At 29.1% G+C, this 17,422-nt stretch overlaps 1 long non-coding RNA gene across 2 annotated transcripts; it reads right to left on the bottom strand.

The window, feature by feature from the left end:
• Nucleotides 1-517: 517 nt before the first annotated feature.
• LOC145118760 (uncharacterized) lies at nucleotides 518-4,494 on the bottom strand. 2 transcript variants are annotated; one of them, XR_013713440.1, is made up of 5 exons: nucleotides 3,444-4,494; nucleotides 2,972-3,358; nucleotides 1,897-2,888; nucleotides 1,674-1,747; nucleotides 518-912 (listed from the first exon to the last, which is right to left on the bottom strand). It is a non-coding gene; the product is annotated as an uncharacterized LOC145118760 (long non-coding RNA). The 2 variants fall into 2 exon arrangements; XR_013713439.1 differs by having other exon boundaries at nucleotides 1,674-2,888.
• Between the last annotated feature and the right edge of the window lie 12,928 nt (nucleotides 4,495-17,422).

Below are 17,422 nucleotides of genomic sequence, written 5' to 3'. Positions count from 1 at the left end.
TAATGCAATAACACCTCAGAAGAGCTCGATAAAGAACTTCAATCTGTAGAGGCGTTTAGGGTTACAAGAATCAGCGTGATTAACAACTCTTTCATATACGCATACATGCATGCATATATATATACTATAACCCTAACAGCTAATCTAGATAACAACGAAACTATTCTAGATAGACACGGATGGACATGCCCAATCCGGATACAAAACATATGGCCCAAGACGCAACACAAATGGACTCAACATATTTAATTAAAAAATAGAACATTTTGATCCGTTCCATCCATACAATCATGATATCGACGAGGATGATTGTTTTTTTTTTTTTTTTGAATTTTAGGTTTTTAAATGTGTTTTTATTCGTAATTGTAATTTTTTATGTTGTTTTTCATTTAGGATTTAAATTTTTATTTTTACTTTTTAAATGTTATTTTTAATTTATGATTTAATTTATATGATAATTATAAATAGTATGACAAAAAAAGAAATTGGAAATATAGAAACTAAAAACATCAAAAAATTAAAAAATTAAAAAGTTAAATAGAAAATAAAAAATGTTATTACATGTTATTTGGTATTGCACATTTCCACATTGAATGTTATAACACCCATGTATGACTAAGATGATATTGTGACATATTTTGGATGTGGTAACATCTAATAACATGTTACCCACATCCAACAACTTTAACTTGATATAAAAGGTGACACTGTGTATAAATTTAAGGTCTAATTTATCATCATTTGATATTGAAATGGTGATGAAGCCAAAATTTTCATGGCAAGCTTTTATATATATATACTAGTAACGTTACAAGGGCCATGATAATCACGGCCCACGAGAATCGGTTCCGGTCTTTCTTTCATCCGAGAAGCAGGAGAGACCTCGAATCTGGGTGGTTGCATCACCCTCACCTGTGATTCAGTCATTAGAGAAACCAACACAACCGCTAGTGATAAGGTCTTTACTTTAGGAATATTTTGCATTTTATAGATGCAATATTATAGCTACAAATAAGAAACAACCCCTGAATACAATGTAGAGTACACTACAAAAATTATGCCTCTGGTGTAAGGCGAATTATGCATCGAACCACCCACACAGAAGAATAATTACAACAAGTCACAGCTAAAAGGATTTATATGTACTGTCAATAATAATAATAATAATAATAATAATAATAATAATAATAATAATAATAATAAGCTGTCATATGTTTGCACACTCGAGCCCAATGACCCACGAGCCTGCAAGTAACAAAAATATACTTTGGCTACAACCTACAACTCTTTTAGTCACTTGTTAGTTGTTACCACTATTTTTATAGAGGAAAACTCTGTTTTTTGCTCACTGTTTACAGCCCAAATAGATTATTCTCTTAACCAACATGTTCTCATTTGTCCACTCCAGCTACTACACAGAAGCACAATCTAAAATGTCGAACATATTACAAAGAAATTGATTATAAACAACACATAATGGAACACACGATTGTTGAGGCTATAATACGTACATCAACATAATTTCTCAAACTTCCCAATCATAGCTACATTTCAGGTCATTGGTTGTTATAATCATGAAAAAGGTGAAAAATACTTTGCTATTATACATTCCAATTTCGTGTTAACCAAAAGCATGCATATACTTGCACAAAAGGAAGATGTAAATTAACTACCTGATCCATTGCTAGAATGAAATTACAATCCTCTTTTGGCATTCCACTTTCGGATTCTCTTCATGAAATATCAGCTAAATAATTTATGTTAAATGATTACAACAAGAACACATGAATATCAGTTAAATAATATATTCTATACTTGAATGACATATTTTAAAGTATTTGAGCAAAACAAGTTACGTAGAAAATCAACAAATCAACAAAAATTCATAGTGGATACCACAATTACCACTTCCCCACTGTATGGCCTAATGTTTGCTTGTATCAAAGTCTAAAGATCCATTTTATCCTTTTCAGTTACCTAGGTGGGGTCAATTGTTGCTTGTCTGTTAGTATATCCATGGCCTTATCTTTCCATGAAACATGTAGCAAACCAATCAACGATGTGACAAAATTGGTCTCGAATTTGAGAGGAATTGAACCCTAAATCTGAAACCATAAGTATGGGAGATTTCTGCAGCTACATGAAGTTGAATTGAAACAAAACCTAATATGAACAAATTCATATTTCTCCTTCACTTCGAGTTGGCTTGAAACATGAAAAGTGCAATAATTTAAAAAAATATATATCCAACATTGGAGATCATTCATACTTTTCTAATGACCCTCAAACAGGAAGATAATACATACTCTTAAAATTCATCAGATGGTTCAAAAGCTTAAATCGCAATCCTCTTTTCGTAAAATTTCAGGATAAAATTTTCTTTTGGCATTTCCAAGTCTGTATAAAATCATAATTTCTGGATATAAGGATATCATACTTTTCTTTGCCTTTAAGAGATTATCTTTTGACATTATATTTCTTTTAACCCAGCAAAATATCTTTCAAGTAAACTATTTACTAATACGAAACCTCACAACATTGACAAGGATGTCTGAATAGCAGTTGATGATCTACCTTGAATCATTATCGCCAAGTCCATGCAACCAGCCCATTTGCTTTTCAACATATTTCTTTCCGGTTCTTCTAGCTATACTACTCCATGGAATTCATTTAGAGACTTTTAGCAAACAGTTAGTGTGCAGCTATGATTGAATACGAAGCAGTCATATTGATTTGAAAAAAGGCATAAGAGGAAATGGAGTTTTAACTAACTGAAACCAATTGAAGCACTTGAATAACACATCACGGTCATATGCATTGTTTGTGAATAAAATGCACTAATCAACAGTCAATATTGAAAACCACCAACTTGTATCACTGAACGTGTACTGCAATATGAAGAAATAGGTTTGTTGGGGAAATGTCGAATTGTGTGAGCAAATATCATAGAAAGCACTCAACAACTTCTTACCTGATTGAATGTGCCTTATCTTCAACAAATCTATCCAAGTGTTCTGCTGAAGCTATAGATTCGTTGAATTCATTAATCATTAATACATGAAACCAAATTAGCTCTAAATTCATCAATACTAAGATATGTGAGATGGGATTGTCCAGTTTGTATAGCTGCTTGTTTCTTTTCAATGTAACTATCTTGAATTACTATCTCACAGACTAAAGAAGAATAACCTAAAACTGTTGGAATTACTTCTTCAACGGGGCTTGTTCTATACGTTCACCCCAAAAATCAATTCAATCTTTTCAGTTTCCATGGTATATCATTTCAACAAACAAACAAAATGAAACCTTGGTTTTCATCAAGAGTGGCTTATCCTTTAAAGACTGTAAGAGTTCTCCCCTGTACACCCAAATTTGAAAAGAAAGAGAATTAAATACAGGTTACGATTGTATGAAATTAAGTATAAATATAACAAAACAATTACCAGGAATTAAAAATCCAAAGGACTGGAAGTTCAGCGGTGTTCAATTTTCATCGATCAATCTGAAGCTTCTAAAATTTAGGAAACCCTATTTATGAAACAGCCGACAAAAGCTTCATTTTTTAAATATGATTTAAGACATACAAGCTTTCCCATCTTCATGTTCACCCAATTATGGTGAAAGTTTCAATATCCACCGAGTGTCAATTCAGCTGACCCAAAGTTGCAAGCCAATCAGTGTCCCCAATTAGCATCCACCAAGTTTGACGGCAGCGTGGGGTAGGGCATGAGCGACAACGTCATTTGCCATAGAAATATGTCAGCAGGAGGAAGAAGATGGAAGGGTATGGGCGTCGACTTCATGTAGCAGTGTATTGGGAAGCTAACAAGAGCATCAAAAGGGAGATGAAGATTGTAAACCCAATCTGTTGATATTACACCAGTTTCAGCAGACGATATCTGTTGCCCCGGAGGAAGGGCGTCAATTCATGAACCAATGGTTGGGAAGTATCGATTAAAATTTTTAGAAATTGGGAGCCATGGCGGAAGTGTGAAGAAGAAAGATGGGTGTTTCAAAAAAACGAAAGAAAATATGGATGTGCGAATAAAATAAGGGAGAGGCGGTGGTATAGGAGGTCTGTGAAAAAAAGTGATGGGTGTTGCACATGGAAGGAGTAGAAAGAGAGATCAGCATTGGCGGTCCAAAGTAAGCCAACTGTGGTCTTTTGTTCCATGGAGGTGAGTAGTAAAGCTATAAGCAGCTGGTGTCAATGGTAGGAGCAAAACTGACTGTCAAGTCTTCTAATTGGTTAAAGAGAAGCTGATTATCGACATTATAGGAGGTCGGTGAGAAAAGAGAAGAAGGTGGAAGGAGGCGGAGCAAGGAACCGATAGGAAAAGAGAGAACTGGTGGCTTTGTCAAGCTTGGATTTGAGTCATTTGAGGTATGATCTATGGTGATGTCTTGGGAGAAGCTAATTCTTGAACATGAAGGGTTTCTTGGGAGACGGAAGCATGATGGTGGTGGTCCTGGTGGATGACAGTTTTTTTTCTAAGTGCCTTAAGGAAGGCACATGTCTAGCTCCGTGGAAGAAATGTATTAGTGGAGAATTCGGTTAAGCAAGCGACTGAAATTCACGGAAGACCCCAAGCTGCTTTTCACGCGCTAAAAAGAGGTCCTAAGTGAAATACACGCAGCCTCCTTAAAAAAACGTTTAGCTGGAAAATTGATTGGGTTACAAAAACGGTGAGAGTGGACTAACAGAGATTGACGCTCCCAAAAAAGACTATACGTAAGCCGTAAAGTGCACATACAAACCTTAAACCTCAAGCTAAAATTCGAAAAAAACACCCCAAAATCCCACAAATTTCCATCAAAATTCCCCTCTTATTCGGTAGACATCCACCTCATCCCACTTTATTTAATTCCTAAGACATGAGGCTTTTATATATATATATATATATATATATATATATATATATATATATATATATATATATATATATATATATATATATATATATATATATATATATAGGGGTGGACGCAAGATTCCACAGTAGACAGTGCACGGGAAAGTCATGGATTGCATGATAGTAGAAAAAATAAAAACTTTAAAATATTTTCGAAAACTTTTCCACTACGGCCGGAAAAGTTGCTGTTGCTACCGGTGACCCCTTAAATCTGCCCATTCATAGTTTGTTCGTAAATACAAAAGTAGTTTTTTCGTAAATACCAAACAGAGTTATCATACATAATAATCTCTTATGAAAATCTAGCTCTGATACCATTCATATGTATGATAGATTTTCATAAGAGATTATTATGTATGATAACTCTGTTTGTTATTTGGTTAATTTTTGTTTGAAGAATTTTAAGAAAATTATGAGTTTTGTTAAGAATGATACAGAGACCAGACCAGTGATTGGTTGGATTAGCGTAAGACGTGCAAGTATGGTAAGTCACGGAGCCGGACCACAATCATCGTTGGGCCGATACCCTCTCTGTTCATCCAAAATAAAACAAGTAAGTTTTCTTATAAAATCTTTAAACTAAAATTAATTAAATATGAGTAGATTTTCACGCATATTATCTAAAAAATATGATACTGGTAAAAATATTATGAATAAAGAACAAGATTATGATGATAATCATATAAACTCTATTGAAGAAACTATTGATAATATAGAACAAAATTTAAATGATTGGACTATACCTAAAACAAATATAAACACAATTTATAGAATAGGGACTTTTGATTATTTTCAAAGTTACTCAATTAAAATGACTGAACAAACCCTATCCATTGGTCAAAACCAACAAAATATAAATTTGTTATCATCAAGATCTATTTTCGAACATAGACAAAAATATAAATTTCTTCATTTAGGTCTTGTTCAAATTGCTATCAAACCTCTTTTTAGAATTGGTGTTGATGCTCCTGTTCTCTTAATATTAAGAGATAAAAGACATACAGATTTTCAAAATTCCATTTTAGCTATGGCAGAAACAAATATCGCAAATGGACCAATTTATTTTAATTGTTATCCAAATTTTTCCGTAGGATTATTTGACAAAAATATTTTAGACACTTTGGTTTTAACTGTTGAAACAAAGAATTTAGAATTTAAAAATAACTCTAAACCTTTAGCAATCATTTATCGTGTTTGTTATAAAACCATGACAACTACCTTAGAACCAAAAACCCGTTTGTCAAATCCAAGAAATGAAACAATTATTTACGAAGCAAATACTAATCATACAAAAGTTCATATGCCTAAACGACTTAAATGGTCATAAATTACTCAATCATGTAATTGGAATTTACAAAATGTTATTGAACCAAAATCTTTAGATTCTTCAAAACAAATTTCAAGTATAATTGAGCATAATGATGGCTCAGTTGATATAAATTTTTCTTCTCTAAATTTTTCATCATCTAGATTTTCTACTAGTTCTATTCCTGAAATTGGTACTTCTAAATCTTCGTTTTCAAAATCAAAGTCTTTAAATTTAAAAACTGTTGACTATTCTAGTTCTATTCCTAAACCTCTTTATCAAGAAGATCAAACTAGTGATACAAGTTTACCAAGTCCTACTAAATCTGATTTTATTAATGAACTTCAAAATTATAGACAACAATTATGACTAATAAAGTTCAAATAAATTGTAATTCTTTAAATAGAAATAGAGTTACTGCTATTAAGAGATTAAGAAATTCAATAAAAATATTTAAAAAACTCTTACAAGAAAAGATATTAGAATTAAAAAATATAAATAATGATAAAGAACTATTAGAATTAGAACAAGAAATTAATAACATAAAAGCAGTATTAAAAACCTTTAATATACATCTTGATAATTATTTAACAAATTTATCTAAATATACGTGTTAATGAGTTCTAAAAGACAGATTAGTTGTTGTAATAATAATATTTTTTGGAATAATTTATTAAAAACCAGATGGCAAATTATTGCAAACGTTTCTAAAGAAATAAATAGAATTAAACAACTTAAAGAAAACGAAGAAATTAAATTAATTAATACTGAAAAGGACACATATAATTATAATATTCAAAAGGAAATAATATATTGTTTATCAAAAATGATTAAAAATAAAAATATTGTTATTAGTGCTCAACTTAGTATTATTAAAAATATATCTTTTAGATTAAATCAATCAACTTGTTAAAATGAATATTAATATAGATATTTCTAAAATACCTTCATATGTTAATTTTGATTATTTAAAAGAAGAAGAATATTATAAAGATTATAATAATACAAAAAGAATTTGGCATGAAGAAAACTTTTCATATTATATAAGATTTTTACATTTTGGACTTTGGGAAGATTATGTTTTATCAAATCAAATTCACTCTCCGTTTTTTCAATGGTTCGAATTGATTTATGTTCCTAAACATAATATAGATTATCCTTTTAAAATGCAAACTGTTTTTCCTGTTTCTTCAAAAACATACAAAGATGTTATTACTAATCAAGAAATTATTTCTGAATATCCGCCAAAAAAGGAAATCATTATTGATAATAATTTTATTGCAACTCCTTTAGTTAAAGTTCCGAGTCAGATAACAAATGAAAAATGTTTTCAAAACATTATTTATCAAAATAATTATTCAAATGAAACTCTTTTAACTATTTCAGAACAATTAAATAGGATTGAAGAAAATACTATAAATTTACAGTTATCAAAAGAAAATAAAATTAAAACAAAGAATTTTTATAATAATATAGCAAGTTCTAGTAATGTCAGCTTCATTCCTCATCAAATAAATGGAAATTTTAATCTTGGAAATAAAGATTTAATTGATGAATTAGAAAAAAGACTTACTAATTTTCGTATTTCAAAAAATGTATCTATAAATATGTTAAGAACAAATAATGACTCTTTTGACGAATCTGATGAAAGTAATAATGAAAGTGAATTAAATTTAGACAATCTTACTCAACAATTCATAAATGACAATGATGATATAAATCAGCTTACAAATGATTTTTCAAGATTAAATAAGATTAATTCTTTTGGTAATAATCCAAAACCAACTATTAAAAATTATTGGAATAGACCTTCTCTTCCTGATGTTCAAATTGAAGAAAGAGCTTTTCAATATGATCGTTCAGCTTACGATGGTACTTCTGTTTACGAATGGAATATCGATGGTAACTCTGAACATCAAATTCTTAATATTGTTCAAGAAATGACCATGGCAGCTAATGCTTACAAGTCTCACAATAATACTCAACTTCAAATTGTTAATATTATTATTTCTGGGTTTACTGGTACTCTTAAAGGTTGGTGGGATTTCTATATTACACTAGAAGAAAAGAATTTTATTATGACTGCCAAGAAAACCGTTATAAAACAAGAAAATAATTTACCGATTCAAACTCAAGAGGATGATATGGTTAATACTTTAATTTTTGCTATAATCAAAAACTTTGTAGGAGATCCTACTACTTTTCAAGAAAGAACTTCTGAAATTCTAATGAACTTACATTGTAGAAAATTAACTGATTTCAGATGGTACAAAGATAATTATCTCGTTAAAGTTTTTTCAAGACCTGATTGTAAAGAATCCTATTGGAAAGAACGTTTTATTGCTGGACTTCCAAAACTTTTTGCCGAAAGAATTAGACAAAAATTAAGAGAAAATTTTAATAATACAATTCCTTATCAAAACCTAACTTATGGAGACTTAATTAATTATATTAATAAAGAAGGATTAGCTATTTGTGCTGACCTTAGATTTAAAGAAAAACTTAAAAAAGATAGAATTAATAGTAAGAATGAATTAGGAAATTTTTGTCAACAATATGGTTATCAACCATTAACAGGTCCGTCTACTTCAAAAACCAAAAAATATAATAAAAAATCTTCAAAATATTTCAAGAAAAAGAAATATAATAAATCAGAAAAATATAAGAATTATAAGAAAAATAAATTTTTAACATCAAAAAACCCTTATAAACGATCTAATAAAAATTCTAAAAGAAAATCAAAAGACATTATTATTTGCCATAAATGTGGTCGTAATGGTCATAATGCTAATAATTGTTATGCAAAAACAAAAATTAATGAATTAAATATTTCGGAAGAATTAAAAGAACAAATTAGAAAAATTATGTTAAATTCTGATTTCGATTCTGATTCTAGTTTTTCCGATTTTCAAGAAAATGATTTAAACATCTTAGAACAAAATATTTCAAGTTCGGAAGATTCTGATACATGCAAATGTGTTGGAAAATGTAATTGTAATTATTCAATTAATGTCCTTACAAACAATGACAAAGATCTTTTAAAAAATTTGGATTCCATTAAAGATAAAAATATCCAAGAACTGTTGATAAAACAAATGCTTAATAAGAATGAAAATTCTGTTTCAAATAATACAAAAATTTTTAATTTAAAAGACATATATGAAAGATTTTCTGAAACAAAACCCATCTCCATACAAGAACTTCAAGAAGAATTAAAATTAGTTAAACAAGACATAAAAGAAATTAAAGGCAAAATTATAACTCTTGAAAAGGGAAAAAATATTATTAATTCACAAAATAATGATAATAAAGATGAAAAGGTTATCGAAAGAATTATAAATGATCAAATTTCTCAAAAATGGAATACTCAAATAACTTTAGTAAAAAATAATTTTAAAATGGATATTACTGCTCTAATTGATAGTGGTGCTGATATGAACTGTATACAAGAAGGGTTATTTCCCACTCAATTTTATGAAAAAACTTCTTCTAGGCTTACTGGAGCTGAAGGAACCAGTTTAAAAATAAATTATAAAATTTCCGATGTTCATATTTGTAACAATCAAGATTATTGTTATAAAACTCATTTAATTTTAGTAAAAAATCTTACTTCTCCTTTAATTTTAGGAACACCTTTTATTACTAAATTATATCCTTTTATGGTTCAAGATGATGGAATTATTACTAAAGTTTTTGGAAAAGAAATTATGTTTAAATTTTGTGAACCTCCGTCTTATTCAACTATTAATATTCTTAATTATAAAACAAAACAAACAAATTACCTTATCAATGAAATTAATGATTTTCGTATACATAATCAATTACAAGATAAGTATATTCAAGACAAAATTATAGCTTTAAAACAAAAGTTTGAAAATAATGTTTGCTCAAATATTCCAAACGCCTTTTGGAACAGAAAACAGCATATTGTCAAATTACCTTATATTAAAACTTTCAATGAAAAAGATATTCCTTCAAAATCAAGAGCTATTCATATGAATAATGAATTAGAAGCTCATTGTAAAAAAGAAATTCAAGATTTATTGGACAAAAAAATAATTAGACCTTCTAAATCTCCTTGGTCTTGTTCCGCTTTCTATGTTATGAATGCTGCTGAATTAGAAAGAGGATCACCAAGATTAGTTATCAATTATAAACCTTTAAATAAAGTTTTAGATTGGATTAGATATCCTATTCCTAATAAAAGAGATTTATTGAAAAAACTTTATGATTCAAAAATATTTTCAAAATTCGATATGAAATCTGGTTTTTGGCAAATTCAAATTCATGAAGAAGATAAATACAAAACAGGTTTTAATGTTCCTTTTGGACATTATGAGTGGAACGTTATGCCCTTTGGTTTAAAAAATGCTCCTTCTGAATTTCAAAACGTTATGAATGATATTATCATTCCTATAAACAGTTTTTCAATTGTTTATATTGATGATGTTCTTATTTTTTCAAAATCTATTGATCAACATTTCAAACATTTAAATCAGTTTTATGATTTAATTTATAAAAACGGCTTAGCTGTTTCAGCTAAAAAAATGCATTTATTTCAAAATGAAATTAGATTTTTAGGACATAACATTGTTAATAATACTATTAAACCTATTATAAGAAGTTTAGAATTTTCTAATAAATTTCCTGACGAAATTATAGATAAAAAACAACTTCAACGATTTCTAGGATGTCTAAATTATATTCATGATTTTTTCAAAGATTTAGGAACTCTTTGCAAACCTCTATATAATAGATTAAAAAACAATCCAGAACCTTGGACTCAAGAACATACTAATATTGTTAAACTTATAAAACAAAAAATTCCTTCTTTACCTTGTTTAAATTTACCACATCCTTATGCTAATATCATAGTCGAAACTGATGCTAGTGATATTGGATTTGGAGGTATTTTAAAACAAAAATTATCAAATTCTTCTGAAGAACAATTGGTTCGTTTTTATTCTGGTGCTTGGAATAATACTCAAAAGAATTATTCAACTGTTAAAAAGGAGATTTTAAGTATTGTTTTATGTATTACTAAATTTGAAGATGATTTATTTATGAAATTTTTTTTATTAAGAATTGATTGTCAATCTGCAAAATCAATTTTAGAAAAAGATGTTAAAAATATTATTTCTAAACAAATCTTTGCTAGATGGCAAGCATTGTTGGGCAATTTTGATTTCGATATTGAATTTATAAAAGGAGAAAGCAATTCATTACCAGATTTTCTTTCTCGTGAATTTTTGCAGGGAAAATGAGTTCATCGTCTTCCTCTAAGATTGAAGACAAGAAACCAATTAATCAAAAGCTTGTTCCTTTCTCAAGTCAGAATCGTTTTTCTCCATTAACTCCAATTGCAAAAAATTCTCAACTTTATTCAAATATGCTACAATCAAAACTAGTCACTCCAAACATTTCTCCAGTTCAATCAATTAGCCCTTTTTCAAAACCTATTCCTTCTGAAACACAACTTTCAACAACTCCTAAACCTACAAATAAAGCCCCTTATGTTCTCAATCCAAATCTCTTGAAAATCCAAATACTTGAAGATTCTCAAATTCTTAAACTTAATCAAGGTTTTCATGTTCTTACTGAACACCTCTTTGGTCGAGGAAAAACCTTTCATGAAAACTCTTACAAATCTCGAGAATATTATCAAACCATTCTACAGGAATCTGGATCTGTTCAGATTGATCACCGTTCTAATAATAAGGAAGGATCTATTGATTTTAGCAAAGCCCGAATTCTTAAAATCATTTCTCCAGAAAATTGGTCATCCAATCTTTCCTTCGAAAAACCCCTTTATCAATTCCCTGCTTATCCAAGATATTCATATTATGATTACCAAGAAGCTTGGACTAAAGCATTTTTTCTTCGAAACTATTCTCATTCATGGTTCATTTTCTTTGATAAAAATTTCACCTGTGAATACCCCAGATGGTTTGTCAATTGGTATCGTTATATGAGACTTGTTCCTATTTGTTTACCCACTGAAATTCTCAAAGGCTTTTCTAAATTCAAAGAACTATTTATTCAACAAATCCCAGAATTTGAATATTTGTTACAATTCACCATGTTATTCAAAGTTCCATGGATCATGTCCTGGACATTCTCTTATCAAGAAGCAACAGACTTCAATCCCCCTTGGCTCAATAGACAATTTCGTCTAAAATGGTGGGATAAAGTCACAATTTCTCAGGCAAACGAGCAGGCTGTTTTCAATCATTATCAATCAATGTATAATCAAAAGCCAGAAATTGAAGCAAATCTTATCAAGAGTCTATCTTCTCCAGATGCTAATCTTATTAGCAAAATTCGTGCCGCTGCAAATTCTTCCCCTGAAGATCTACAACAATTACTTCAAGAAATTCGCAATTCTCCAACTAATTCAGAACATTCTCCCACATCTGTCAAAAATAATTTTCAAGATGCTCAAGATCCTTTTGATGATCCATTTGCAGATTAATTAAAATTTTAATTTTGGTGTTATACCTTCAATGTAAGGTATTCTTTCATTTCGTATTTCACCCTCTACCATGTGTTTGTTATTCAAAGGGGGGTAGTACGTGTTATCAAATTGTTCAACTATTATCAAGTATACACTGTGTGAGTACATCAATTATCAAGTATACACTGTGTGAGTACATCAATTATCAATTATACACTGTGTGAGTACATCAATTATCAAAAATATTATCAAGTCTTTTGCAGAGATAAGATGCTAAATTATTGCACGAAAACAAACAACTTTTACAAAGATGAAAGAAGATGCTCCATTATCGCCAAAGAAGATTTTCCATTATCAAAAAATGACAAAATATGATGCCAATTTGTCAAAAGCTTTAGAGTTTTGTCTGCCACCTCTACACTCCGACAAATGCAAGTTGATTCAATAATTCTCAAGACTGATCCGGTAATCCTTCGGTTTCCCGTTTCAAGATGTTTCAAGACTCCAAGACTCCTATATATATTGAGGAGATATGTTTTAATTAGAATCATCTCCAAGTTCTCTAAAAATCCCTCTCAAAAAATTTTCTCTCAAATGTTTAGTTCATGTCTAAGAAAAGAGTTCTCCTATCTACTTCTAGGTGTTCAAAATCTTTAGATTTTCAAATCATACTTGCTCCAGACGGATGCTCTGATTGTAATTTAAAAGAAGGTAATATATAAAGAATTTTATTCAATTATTGTGTTATCTCTGTTATCGCTATGGCAATCTCTTTTCGAGTTATTCTAACTATTAATTCTACAAGATTTGAAATTTTTGTTAAAATAATACTTGCATTTAATAATAATCAAATCAATCAAATTCATGCTTGAAATATTTAAATAACTTTTGTTCCTTTATCATGTCTGATTCAAAGATACAAGCTAATCGTCATTATTATTGTAATCAATTAAAAGCTTTACAAGTTCTAATTTATAATCATAAGTTTATAAGCAAAGATAGAAAACAGTTTTATAAAATAATGTATGATTTTTATCATCAAAAAATATCTGAAACTACTAGTTAATTTGTATTTACCAAAATAATTTGTATTTACGAAAAAACTACTTTTGTATTTACGAACAAACTATGAATGGTATCATATATATATATATATATATATATATATACAACAAATGCTAAATATAACTTTAAGAAATGTTCATTTGGTCACTTTATATTTATATACCTAATGACAGTTTAAAATTTAGAAAATATTAATTTACTATTAAATACTACTATAAGAAAAACTTTGGGCAAAAATCTGATTAAAATATAACTATCGAAATAAATAAAGTATTTGACAAAATTAACTCATAGCTAGTAGTTAGAAATGGAAGCTCAAAGTTTTAATTTTTATTTAGACAAAACTGTAAAATTGGTCTCTATGATATTCAAAAAACTTTGGATAGGATCTAAAAAGTTTCCGACTTCCATGGAAGGTCCAAAATAAGAAATTTATGTGATTTTGATCCAAAAAAACTTGAAAATACGGTTTTTCCCTTTTATTTTCTTTTTTATATTTTTTATAATCATTCTCATACTTTTTTATTTTAAAAAAAAATTCTCTCTCTCTCTCTCTCTCTCTCTCTCTCTCTCTCTCTCTCTCTCTCTCTCTCTCTCTCTCTCTCTCTCTCTCTCTCTCTCTCTCTCTCTTGTAGAAGTGTTTGGCAAAAATATTTGTTAACTTTTAAAGTGTAAAATTAGTTAAAAACTAAAACACTTAAAAGTTATTTGAAATAGCTTTTGGATTCAAATTTTTTTTTTGTTTAAAATAAAAGTTAAAAACTCAGCTAAACGATTTTTTTTTAGTTTTTTCTTAAAAGATAAAAATTGAAAATTTTCAAAAGTTGTGTCAAACACGTCCATTTTTATACTATGTTTGACAGATTAACTGAATAGCTAATTGATAACTGAAAACGACGTATTTTACACGTCCATGTATATATATATATATATATATATATATATATATATATATATATATATATATATATATATATATATATATATATATATATACACGGATGTGATTTTTGATTGGGTCGATTTTTAATCGCATATTTGTTTGTTCAATAGAAAGTCTAAAAAGTCAATTGGATCGGTTACTTAATTGTATAATTTTATTCATTTTATATTACTTTTATAGTTTTAGATAGCATTTACAATTATTTTCCCATCCAAAAATAAATTTTAATCATACTTTCTTGATACTTTCACATACTAAATGACAAAGAAAATCACAAAAGATAATTGGGGGTTTTAGTAAAATGATTTTTTTTTATATTATTAGAGGTGACAAAAGACTCATCTGAAACAATAAAATCGGGTTTGTGTAAGAGTTTTCATCTCGTTTAACTAAATGAGTAAACGGGTAAAGTTAATGTTGAAAGTTTCAACACCTTTTTTTTTAAACGGTGAGCATATTATTAAAGCAAAAAAGCAAACAAACAACAATAGTACAAGCGAGGAGCTCGAGCCAAATTACAAGAAGCAGTCTAAAATAGGGGAGGAGTTCCAAGCATGCCAATCAATAGAATTACAACTAGACCTATGTTTGATCCAATTGAAAGTGTTTAAACTAATATCATCAACTGTAATCATGATCGCCCGCCTTTCGTTTCTGAAAACAATCGCATTCCTGGTCTTCCATAACATCATAGAGTGGTGTATACTAGAGAAAAACACAACTTCTTGATTTTTTTCTCCCCACAATAGAATTGAGCATATCCAATAAGTCATCACATGATTTAGGAAGTCACGTAAGAAGAGAAGACCAGCTCACCAACCATCTCCACAGAACAATAGCGAAAGAAGAACAGGAGAAAAAAACATGATCAATGCTCTCATCAGTTTCTTTATAAAAAAGACATAAGGTAGACGAGACATTAATTCCACGCCTAACTAAGCTCAAGAAAGTAGGAATTTTGTTTTTAATCAATATCCAAACAAAACAGTTTATTTTTAGAGGGAGTCATTTTACCCAATTGAAAGAATCCAAGGTCCCATTGTTGGACTGAATAGCCATCACATCTTTTAAAGCTTTCACCAAAAACACATCTCCACCGTCGCCGCCCCAAATCCACCTGTCACAACCGTCATCAAACCTGAAAACAACAACTTGATCCGATAATGCCTGAAACTGACTTGTTTCCCTCCCATCTCTAAGCTGCCTCGCCCAGTCCCATGAAAAAGACGAAATCTGCCCTTTCATAATATTGACTCTCTCAACCAAAAGACAATCTTTATTTTTCTCAATTACATAAAGGTTATGATGAACATCTTTTAAAGCTATATCACCACACCAACGATCCTTCCAAAAGAGCGTTTTGTCACCTTTTCCAACAACTCTTTTAAAAAATTATCAAACCGGATACCTATTTTTTCAAAATCATAATTGATTTGAGAAATACCCAACCAAACACCTTTAATAGACTTCTTGGCAATAGATCTACCATCAATAAGCTTAATATTATGAATAGCTTTTATTCGAGAAAACCAAAAAGAATCATATCCATTTTTCAATCTCCACCACCACTTGGCGAGAAGCGCCATGTTAGCCGAATCAAGACACCCAACTCCCAAACCTCCCATCATTTTTCAACACCTAAATGACATTGTTTATTTATATTCAAGTTTTTTTATTCTTTAGATAAATTGGACATGCCCAAATTCAAAACTAGATATAAAAAAATAGGTTTAGGTTCAATTGATTTGTAATGTGAAAACGATTTAGATGCGTATATCAAAACTTCGTTTTAAGTTTTTCGTTTCTCTCACAGAGTCCACAATCTCACTTGTTAATTCTTACCTCCTCATGACTGGTCGATGTGGAATTCGAAACTTCCAAAATATGATATTCACACTTCACTTTGCTTTAAAAAAATGTTTTGTTGTAAAAATGATTTTTTAAGATCCTAATAATAACAACAAACAATAATAAAAATAAAAAGATTAGCCAAAATTTACAACAAAATAAAAAATAAATAAAAAGATTGGATAAAATTTATGAATTTAACATTAATATGAGCATGGTCGTTTCAAACGTATTTGATGCCCCGATAAAATAAAAAAATAAGACCCTAACAGTAAAAAAAGAGTAAAGATTACGTCTTTTTGTTTGTTTTTTTTAAATGAGATCGTTGTTATTAATTTATACATAAATCGTTTTTGCAATAGTTATTTGTTTTTTTTTCTCATTGCTAGATAAATATTTGATGGGCAACATGTTATTATTTTAAACTTATAAAAGAATGTTAATGAAATAAAAAAACAAATAAAGGAAACTAAAACAACTACTTGTGAACTTGTGACGTCCAATCTTTTTTCCAGCAACAAAGATAAGGATTTGTGAATCATTTTCAATACTCGTGCAAAAAGGATTTCAAAACTTATGATGTCTAGGTTTCAAGTTATCTACATAAAATTAGATAGAAAAGACATAAATCAATTTTTTATTAGAGTACTAACATCAAAGAAGTGAGGAACAATAGTGAAATTTTACAATTTACACGAATCATATTTAAACAAATTAGAAATCAGAATAACACGAATCATCATAAACCAAAACATCATTGAGGCTAACTGAAATTAGATTAACACAAATGCAATAACACGAATACAAGATCAATTTTTTGAAGGATGGTAACACAAATGCAATAACACGAATACAAGATCAATTTTTTGAAGGATGGGTGGAATCAAATTATC

This window comes from Lactuca virosa, chromosome 6, assembly GCF_052849685.1.
Source record: "Lactuca virosa cultivar CGN04683 chromosome 6, Lactuca_virosa_CGN04683_v6, whole genome shotgun sequence".
Lineage (NCBI taxonomy): Eukaryota > Viridiplantae > Streptophyta > Magnoliopsida > Asterales > Asteraceae > Lactuca > Lactuca virosa.
The sequence above is the reverse complement of the archived record's forward strand: the minus strand, read 5'-3'. Positions and strand labels throughout refer to the sequence as shown.